Consider the following 11,557-nt stretch of genomic DNA (forward strand, 5'->3'; position numbering starts at 1 on the left):
TTAATTGAAAAATGACCACGAACTGAGCATAAATCTTTATAAAACAAATGTTACTTTAAATTATAAAATTATATTTATCTGAAAAAGATCTTCATACTTCGCTCCGTTGGGAGTTGAACCACAGAACTTTCGATTAATTAATTAATATTTATTCATTTAAATTACAAATCTTACTTTCCTTTCCTATAAATATTTTTGAGAAAGAACCTTTTCACTTTCCGATCACAAAATCCGACTAAGAAGGGAAGCGGAAAATATCTATCAAATTAATTACTTTGCTCCACTCTACTTTTAATTATTCTCGACATTCAAGTCAACTCTTAAAGAAACTCCTTTGTTTTCTTAGAGAACAAGTTAATTTTCGTTTAACCATTTGAATAATCAAAGCACAATTTCCATTTGATAGTTAATTTCGAATTTAATTAGAGCTCCAGGCAATTGGATAATTTCAAATGAATATTTTAATGGAAATTTCTGCGATTTTGATTTATTATTATTTATAGAATTATTATTTGAAGATTAGGTATTATAATTTTATTTATTATTATTTTTTGTCTAAGTTTTGGAATATTTATTATTATTTTTTCCTTTCATTTCTCGTAGAATTAAGCAATATTTTCTTCATTTGGTATTCACCCTCCAGAAGGAATGTAGGTTACAAGATTGAAATAAATAAAAGAATTAAATAATCTATATAAATAAAGAGGGCACAGTCTTTTTCCATCTTTAACTTTTCACTTTCTTCTCATTTAACTTGAGAAATCCCCTGAAATACCCAAAATAGCAAAATCTGACCTAATTTTCCTCCTTTGCCCTTCTTTATAAAGTTACGATTTATTTTTTAAGTATCATAAACATTGAACACACTAGAAAAAAAGAAGATTTGAAAGAGATTTTTTTTATGATACCAATTTAAAATGTCTTCTAAACTTTATAGCTCAAATTACACTAAAAATACGGGGAATATGGAGATTAAACAAATTCTTTTGATAAATATTACTGTTTATACTAAATTAAATTAAATTTGAAACGCTTCATAATCCTGATTTTTAAGTAGAAATATTGTACTTTAAACGAAATAGAAGGATTTTTAATCGAAAAGTTTAATTTTTAACCAAGAAGTTCAATTTTCTACCAGAAAAGTCGAGCTTTCAACGAAAACGATGAATTTTTAACGAAAAAATGAATGTTTAACAAAGCTGTTCCACATTAAACAAAGTAGTTGAACTTTCAGTCAAAAAGATGACAGGAATTCATCCAAAAAGACAAATTTTCAAAAACATTTCAAACTAACTCCAATTATTTCTGAAACTGAGAAAAGCCTAAAACATTAATAAAGTTTTTGAAAATCATGCATTATTTTCGATATTTTCAGAAATCTTAACAGTATTTTAAATCTTTGAAAATAAATTTTTGTCAATCAAAAATCATTAGAAAATTTCCCAGGAATCTTATGAAATGTTTTCTATTCTCTTAATGGCTTTCAAAACTCTTAATAAATAGGCTTCCAAATTTGTTTAAAAAATCTGCAGACATTTTGTTAAAATGTTTTTATCTTTTAAATAATTGCAACCATTTCAAACATCTTTTAGAATAAATGGATTTTTTTCAAATAGTTTTAACATTCTACACAGTAAATTTTTTGTTTAAGTCTTCAACATTCTGTTTTGAAAATTTTGGGAATATTTTCAAACGTTCGAGAATCTTTTTAAATATGCTATCAGAATTATATATTTAAAAAAATAAAAAATCAATAAAATTTGTTTCCAGGAATCTTAAGAAAAACTTTTTTCATTACTTTGATACATTTCAAAATATTATTATTTTATTATTTAAAAAAATCGAAATATCTTATGAAATTACTTTTACAACTGAACAGATGAATTTCCAATTTAAACAATGAATCTTAAGCAAAAAATACAATTTCAACATAGGAGTTGAATTTTAAAGCGAATAGTTGAATTTTTGACAAAAAATACGAATCTTCAACAAAAAATAAAATAATTGATATTTCAACCAAAAAGATTCTAATTTTAAATAAAAAACAGATTAAGTAATTTTTCAAAATGAATTTGTAATAGAGAAATGCAATGTTCTACTTAAAAAGAGAAAATTTCAAACCACGCAGTTGAGATTTTAACTGAAAAAGGCAAAATTTTAAAAGTGGAATATTTTAATTTTTAGTTAAAAAAACTAATCCAAAAGCAGTTTTTAGTAAAGTAGTTAATTTTTCAACAAAAATAAATAACTAAATCTTAAATCGAAAAACTGAATTTTTAACAAATTAGTTTAACTATTAACCGAAATAAAATTTAATTCTAAATAAAATTTAGTTTAAATCAACTAAAAAAGATTAAATTTCAATACAATAGTTAAATGTTAAAACAAGAAAGATTACCTTTAAAGCAAAAAGTTGCATTTTTAACAAAACGAAAAAAAACAACTAAATTTTGACTAAAAGAGATTATTTTTAATTGAAATAGTGAAATTTTCAACTAAATAGAATAATTTGGAAAAAATGCTTGAATTTTAAATAGAATAATTAAATTCTCAACAAAATAATTGAATTTTTAACGAATAAAGATGAATTTTCAACCGAAAGTAATTAGATTTGCAGCCAAAGACATAAATTTTAAACTAAAATGATGAATCTTCAACTGGAGTAGTTATTTTAGCAGTTAAATAAAATTAACTTTCAACAAATGAAAAAAACGAATATTCAGCTCGGGTAAGTCAATGTTTTCTTTTATTCTAAAAGTGTTTCTATAAATTTTAGAAAATTCAAATTTCAGGGTGAAGAAAAATCCTAAGTTTTTAAATTTTGACAACTAGCCGGCACAATTTCAATAGTGAAATGAAACACTATTTTACGCAAAAATATTATTTAAACTGATTTTGAGTTTGAAAATACAGTTCCGAAATCGGTTTGATTTGTTTATTCTAAGATATTTAAAAAAATTATATTTATTATTTAATAAAAATATTTTAAATGATCACTTTTATTCACCTTTAGCAACTTCCATATTTCCAAATCCTTTGTGTTCTGGCGAAGAAAACGGATTACAAATAGACCGGATATTGAGATCTTGAGATGAAACTCACGAGTGAGAAGATTCGAGCTTGCAGTTATTCTAAACCGGCAGCTTAAAAGCGATGGGGAGGTCACGTGTACCAGGAGGTGGGGGAGAATACAGACAGAAGTGGACGAATTTTTATTAGCTCATCACATTTTCAGAATTCCGTCACTTTTCTTAGAGAGACTCCATATGTTGATCTCAATCTTCAGTTAGTCATTGTTATTTCTACTAAAGTGGATACAACACCGAAATACTTTATTATTCATTCTCAGTCTAGGGTGGTACAAAAATGCATTCGATTTTTTTTTTAAGATACAAATAGGCATTTATTTTAGAGAAATCCTTGGAATATTAAACTGGTATGTGTTTTCTGATTATTAACTTCAGATTCAAAATCGTGTTTTAGAACATTTTGAACTTCAAGCTGGAGAAAAATTACAATTTTCTCATTTTGGGCTATAAATTTATACCTCTATTAATAGTTAAATTTTCATTTAAAAAATTATTTCTTACTAGAAAAATACGAATTTTCAACTAAATTGTTCAGTTTTCAACCAAAGAGATAAAAATTCAACTACACTGAGGAATTTTGAACTTACAAAGTTTATTTTCTAGTTGAATAATTTATTTTTTAATGAAATGATGGTGCTTTAACCAAAAAAATTAATTTTCATTTTTTTCATGTTCTACCTAAAAATGCGAATTTTCAAACAAAATACGTACATTTTGAATCCAATAGTTGAATTATAAATCAAGAAGGTAACGTTTCTATCAAAAATGGAATAGTTAAATTTTCAGTAAAAGAGTTCATTTTCAACACACAAAAAAAGGAATTTTCAACCATAGAGTGAAATTTTCGACCAAAGAGATAAATTTTAACAAAAATTATGCATCTTCAACTTAACAAATACATTTTTAAAAAATAAGTTTAACCTCAAATTATGTATTTGCACTAAGAATAAAAAACTCTTCTAGAAAAGATAAATTATCAAACTTAAGACGAATTTTCATCAAAATAGTTAAATTTTCAACCAAGAAAGATTGTTCAGTCAAGACAAGAAAAAATTTGTAAACCAAATTAATGAATTTTTAAGTCTACGAGGAGAATTTTCTACAAAAAAGTTAATTTGTAAATCCGAAAATATGAATTTTCAACAAAAAAGTTAACATACAACCAAGTAGTTTAATTTTCAGTGAAAAAATTATTTTTTAGTTAGGAAGATTACATTTTCTACCAAAAAAGATGAATTTTAAACTAAAAATAGAAAACTTACATTTTTTCATAAAAAATTATTTTTTTTCCATAAAAAAGTATTTTTTAAGATTAACGTGGTTTAAATTTTTGTCGCGACTTAATGCTGTTAAGTTAAAAAAATAGTAGAAAACTTCTTCTTTACTAAAGTTGAATTGTTTGAAAATTGCGGACACTGATGTATTTTTAGATTAACGTAATTTTTGTTAAATTTTGTTTTGTTCTATGTATGTCATGATTTCATGGGCAGATCTTTTGAAATATTAATAAAATTATGATTATCATTAAAATCTCCTGATGAGCTTCTAAATTTGGGCAAATATTTCGTTACCACCTGAAACCCTTTAAAATCCCGAGATTTTTTTTAATCTCTTAAAATCCTTTGTAATATTCAAAATCTTTTGAAATTCCGTTAAATCTTTTGAAATTCATCAAAATCCTCTATAATCCGTTAATATAATTTTAAATCTTTTGTTAAAATCTCTTCTCCTTTAAAAAAACTGTGAAAATTCTTAAAGTATTTAAAATCTCATAAAATTCCTTCGAATCTCTAAAATTCGGCTAAAATTCTTGAAACTTCTTCTCTCTGTAATCGCGTTTTCCTTATTTGAGGCAATTCGAAATCGCTCTAAAGATTCCTATCCGTATCCCCAGTATTTCCACACTAAGCGAAGTTTGTGGACCACTCTGCAAGCATGTCCACCCCTGTGCAAGCTCCTTTGCACTCATGCACTCTCAATGCATTAGTGTACTCTATATGAGGCCAGGAGCATGTAAAGTTTCGCTTGTGCCGTGTGGCCTCACTATCACTAACGGCCGAGCAAGCAAGAGAATTCTATATCTCTCTGTATCTCTCTCAAAAGTATGCATTCTATAAAGATATTATCTTTCTATAGTTTCTTTCTCTATTCGCTTCTCTCTTTTTTGCGGCGATTCGCAATTATTCTAAAGACATTTCTTCGATGTCCCCACTATTCCTACGGTAAGAAAATTCTGTCTACGTTCTCTCTTCCTCTTTCTCTCTCTCTGCACTCCCTTACTATGATATGTTACCACTATTCGACCACTATGAAATCTCATTTGCACTCATGTGTTTACACCATGCATTAGTGTACTCTATATGACGCCAAGCGCACGTAGAGTTTCGCTTGTGCCGTGTGGCCCCACTACCACTACCGACCGAGCAAGCAAGAGAATTCTATATCTCTCTGTATCTCTCTCAAAAGTATACATTCTATAAAGATATTATCTTTCTATAGCTTCTTTCTTTATTCGCGTCTTTCCTTTGTACGGTGATTCGCAATTACTCTAAAAGACTCCTCTTTGATATCCTTACTACTGTCAGACTAAGAAAAGCTTTCTCAAATCTCTCTCTTCTCTCTATCTCTTTCTGCACTCTCTTAGTGTGAAATCTACTTAAAAATCATGATTCCTCCCGAAAAATTTCAAAATTAATCCATAAAAGTTTCACTTTTGCAGTGTGGCCCCACTGCCACACACTGGTTTTTGTCTTGTACAGGCGTTTTTCCTGGGGAAATAAATGCATTTCAAAAATATTTTTTTCTTTTTCTCCCTTTACTAGCATTAAAAATTATAGATTATTTTCAACTAAAAACTCTGTTTCAATAACTCAGGGTTTATTGTCCATTTGGGAAAATGTTGGTACTTGCGTAGGTTGCACGAACAAGCAATTATTTAATATCCATTAAAGTACAAGAGATGGTATACTTCAATGCCAGATGAGCTATTTAATAGTTTTAATTAGCAGTATAATAAATTATTTAATGAGACAAATTTATTCGCTTTGAAATGCATGCCAGAGATTTTACGACTAAACTTACTACCGGCTTTTCAATACAAAATTATTTGCAATCATTTTAACCGAAATTACACTAATATAATTCAAACAATAGTGAGCCGAAAAAAATTAGCAGTCAGAATTGTCTATACAATCAAAATACATAAAAAACTCTAAAGATGTTTTAGAATGAAATTTAAAATAATTTAATTTTACAACAACAACAAAAACTTTGAAGAAACTAGCTTAATGCTTAGTCAAACAGATAAATTTTAATCAAGAAGATAATTTTTTGCCGAAAATGTGAACTTTCAACAAAATACTTGAATTTTGAAACGAGTAGTTTAATTTTCAACTTAAAATAAATAAATTTCTAACCAAATAGTTAAGAATTTTCACACAAAAAGATAAATGATTAACAATACATAAAATTGTTCAATTTTGAGTAAAAAAAACAATTTAGAAAAAAAGTAATTGTCTACGAAAAATTTAATAATTCATTTCTCAAGCAAAAAAATTTAATTTTGAATTAAAAACTGTTGAATTTAAGATTAAAATACGGAGTCTTAAGCAAAAAAGTTTTTCTAGTTAGGAAAGAAAAAAATGCAAGCGAATAGTTGAACTTTCAAGCCGAAAACACATTATCAACACGAAAATATAGATTTTTAGCAAAAAAGTTAATTTTCAACCAAAAGACACCCTTCGTTTATTAAAATCTAACAACACTGAAAATCTGTATTCCATCAAAATACCTCAAATAGTTAAAATTTTCTGAAAATTCCAATATCTAGAATTGGAATTCTAGAAATGAAAATATGAGTTGAACTTAAACGGAATTTTGTAATACAAATATTTGATATACTTTTTGAAACCATTTTCAATTTCTTTAGTTTTAACCTCATTCCGAAAATCATAATAAAGTAAATTTAGCTGCTTACACAAATAAAATCATCGTAATTGTTAAAACTATTCTTAAAAAGTCGACTAATGCCTTCAACTTCCAAGAAAAGAGAGGATGTGGCATAAAACCAGAAACAAATGTGTTATAAGTTGTGAACATTATGGGACATAAATTGAAAATTTGAATAAAATGCGAGTTTAAAATAATGTCTAAAAATGAAAATTCAGTAATTTAAAATTTGATTCAATCCTGAAAAAATAGAGTAGTAGACTGTTCGAATAAGGTTTTAACAAAAAAGTTCAATTTTTCAACTAAAGGGTAGAATTTTTAACTGAAACAATTAATCTTAAACCAAAAAATAAATTTTTAACAAAGGAATTCCACCTTCAATCAATTAAATAAATTTTTTTAACAAAAAGATGAATTTTCAGTTTTTTTCTTTTCATTTTATGGATTTTACGAAATTCTCTTGACTGAAGAATCTTTCCTTGTTAATAAAACAACTATTTTCTTGTAAATTTTTTTTTTAAATTAAATTGAACTGTTTTCAAGTAATAATTAAAATATTTTTTGGTAGAAATATAAACTATTACATTTTTTCATTTTGATGTATTTTGTTAAAGATTCGTCCTTTTGTAGCAGAAAATAATACTTCTTAGTAGATAATTTAACTATTTTGTTCCAAATTAATTTTTTTAAATTTATCTTTTACTGAAAATTTAACCATTCCATTATTGATTGAAAATTGAACTTTTTTTCGATATCTCAACAATTTTTGAAAACTGATCTTTCTTAGTCTTCATTATTTAATTTTAAATTAAACAAATAAACTTTTAACTGGAATGATAAATCGAATACAAATAATGAATTTTAAACCAAGCAGTTCAACTTTTAAACCGATAGCAACATATTTTAATAAAAATAATGAATTCTAAAAAAAATATTTGATGTTTCAACCACAAAAGATATCAATTTGAAATCAAAAACAATATACATTTCTACCAATAAATAAGAATTCTCAAAAAATACATTCCATTTTAATCAAATGGTTGAGTGTTAAACCAAAAATGATAAACTTACAATAAAAATGTGATAGTTCAATTTTTAATTAATAAAATTAGTTTTCAAACAAAAAAGAACAAACGAATTTGTAGCAAATAGTTAAATATTTAGTAAAATAAATGCATTTTCAAATGAATTATAAATTTCCATTCAAGAAAAATGGTAGCAAAGTAGATAAACTTTCAACAAAGTATTTTAATTTAAAAAAAGATAAATTCTCTAACAAGAAGATCTATGTTCTGTTAAAAAAAGGAATATTCATCAAAATACAAGAATTTATAACTAAAAATACGATTTCACAAGAAAATAATAAAGTTTTTAACCAAAACAATGAATTTTCAACTAAAAATGAAGTAGTTGATATTTCAATATCAACATATCTTTATTTAAAAATAATTATTTCTTAACAAATCATTTTTATTTATAATATAAAAAAATCATTCATTCCAAAAGAGATGAATTTTCAAGCAAAGGGATATGTGTTAAACAAACTTGTTGAATCTTCAACGAAATAATTGAAACTTCAAATAAAATGATGAAACTTGAAAAAAAGTTATAAAGTAGGTTAAATTTGAACAAAGTATTTTAATTTGCAAATGAAAAAAATAAATACTCAAACAAAAAGGTTTATTTTCTACCAAAAAGACGAATTTTTATAGAAATACAAGAGTTTTCAACTAAAAAGTGGAATTTCGAACTGAAAAAGATTATTTTTACAAATCATTCTTACTTTTAACATAAAAAACAAATATAACTTCTACGAAAAGAGATCAATTTTCAAGCAAAAGGGATAGCTTTTAAACAAAATTGTTGAATCTTCAAGAAAATAATTGAAACTTCAACTAAAATAATGAATCTTAAAAAAAGTTGTAATAAAAGTAGGTCAACTTTTAACAAAGAGTTTTATTTTGCAACTAAAAGGTTAATTACTCAAACAAGAATATTTTTTTTATACCAAAAAGACGAATTTTTATAAAAATACAAGAATTTTCTACTGAAAAAGTGAAATTTCGAATTAAAAAAGATTCGTTTTCAACTAAAGAGACGACTTTACAACAAAATATTTACATTTTAAACCAGAAAAATGAATTTTTAGCTAGAAATACAATAGTTAATATTTTAATTCAATAGGCTTTTAATTAAAAAAGATTTAGATTTATCCAAGGAAGATACATTTTAATGCAAATAGTTGAATTGAGAACAAAACAAAAAGAATAGTTTTTAACCAAATTGTTGCAGCGTTAAGAAAATAATTGAGATTTCAATTTAAATGAGGAACCTTAAAAAAAAAGTGAACAAACCTGTTCAACTTTGAACCAAGTAATCGAATTTTTAATAAAAAATATTACTTTTTAACTAAAAATGTAATAGGTGTGATTTCAACAAAAAATATTTCTATTTTAAGTCAACAACATTTGAATTCAACCAAAAAGATAAATTTTGAACCAAGAAGATTTATTTTATTTACAATATTGAATATGTTAATTAGTATTTGGGCTTAATTAAAATCATTTATCAAAATGTAGGAACTTATTGAAGGATTTTAGATTCTAAATAATTTTACTATATTACTATTACAGACAAATCAGTCACTAATATTGATTCAGTCTGCAATAATGACTAATATATTTGATTGATCGTCTTGTCAGTAGAAATGAAGATTTTTTCAGTGACAGCATGCCTGATAAATTGAATTAGTCAAAATTTACTGATTAAATTCAGAAATTATAAAGAGGGGGGGGGGGTCAATGTTAAATCAATCTAGATGTCTCGTAGTGCTTTTTTCAGTAACACGTTTGTTTAGAAATACTGCTTCGCCGCAGGCGGCTCATCAAGCACTCAAGCTATTACCCAAGTGAAGAGCTTCACACAGTCATCATGCGCCATGTGGCGTGTGTCAAAATATACAAATTAAATTAAATTTTATTTATAACCATTTTTTCAAAAGCAATCTATTTTATGGAATTATATAAAATCAGTCATCAAATCCGACTCATATTTTTTGTTCCTGTCATTGTGAATATGTCGAGAAGATCACTGCACGTACGTCTTGCAAATAGTGATGTGAGAAATGAAGCGTTTTTTGGCAAAACTCCAAAAAATAAGCAGACAGAAGTGAGTAAGAGTGGAGAAGGAAATATAAGCTGAGAAGGAAACAAAGGAGAAGAAAACGTGTGTAAACGAAAAACACGCTGACAAGAATTCTTGCTATTTGGGTCTGAATAACTGAGCTTTCGTTTTGTTTTCACTCTGATATAAATTATTATGCATTTCGAGGAAACGGAAAATGCAACTTACCAAACATGTCAAAATAAAAGTGTGCAAGATATATAATATTTCAGGAACTCAAAATTAAGGAAAAAACATATCCACACTCTAAATGAAAATCAGTCAAAATTTGAGTGAATTAATTATTTGAGCCTTTTTTAACAGAAAACTCAGTAAATGCTACTGAAAAAACCCTCATTTTAACGGATGAATCAGTCAAGATTGGTACTTCAATCAAAGAGTCACTTTAAATGAGTGACTTTCAGTCCACAGAAGTGACTCATTTGTCTTCGGTAATAATTTTCCAACATTATTTGTGAATTGAAGTTCTTCACTAAGATGAAAATTCATCCTTTTTTATGTAATAGTTTCAATCATTTTGTTTAAAACATTTTTTAAAATTGAATATTAATTTTGTTAATTGAAATATATAGGGAATATTCAATTTTTGTATAAAAATGAACCATTTTTGGTTAAAAATTTAACTATTCGATTGAGGATCGAACTATTCTGTGGAACTTTTTAAAAATTTTAACTGTTTTATTTAATTTAAAATTAAAATCTTTCTTATTGAAATGTCATCTTTTTTAAAATAAAGTCTTTCTTTTGTTATAGAAAATTGAACTTTTTTAGTTAACAATTCCAGTATTTTTAAATTAAAATCTGTTTTTATGTGAAATGGAAATCTTTTTATTCCAATATTAGCTACTATATTATTTTGTTAAGAATTTTACTCTTCGTATTAAATGTTTTACTGCTTAGTTTAAAGTTCAACTAATTTGTTAGGAATTATTTTGTTTGTTTGTTGAAGATTCATCTCTGGTAAAAAATTTAACTATTTTGTTGAAAGTTAATTTGTTTCTTGCATTTTTTTAAACTGAAAGTGGAAGTAATCCATATTTCCTTAAAAATTTATCTATTTAGTTGAAATATGATTTATTTTGTTGAAAATTTTTCTTTATTGGTGAAAAATAAATTTTTGTTAAAAATTTGTCTTTTGTACTAGAAAATTAATCGTCTTGGCGAAAATTATTTTTTTAAATAGAAACTTCAGTACTTGATTGAAAGTTGAAATACCGTATACAAATTTAATTTTTGTATGTTTAAAATTCATCATCTTAGTTAAAAAATGTTTTCTTTGATTAAAGATTTAATTGCTATTTTGAAAGTCGGTTTTTTTCGTTGCACATTAGTTATTT

At 25.5% G+C, this 11,557-nt stretch overlaps 1 protein-coding gene across 1 annotated transcript in view; it reads left to right on the plus strand.

Moving 5' to 3' along the window:
* The window catches only part of LOC117178488, a 257,943-nt gene that overhangs the window by 140,404 nt on the left and 105,982 nt on the right, over positions 1–11,557 (plus strand). The window lies entirely within an intron of this gene.

Source organism: Belonocnema kinseyi, chromosome 8 (assembly GCF_010883055.1).
Source record: "Belonocnema kinseyi isolate 2016_QV_RU_SX_M_011 chromosome 8, B_treatae_v1, whole genome shotgun sequence".
NCBI lineage: Eukaryota > Metazoa > Arthropoda > Insecta > Hymenoptera > Cynipidae > Belonocnema > Belonocnema kinseyi.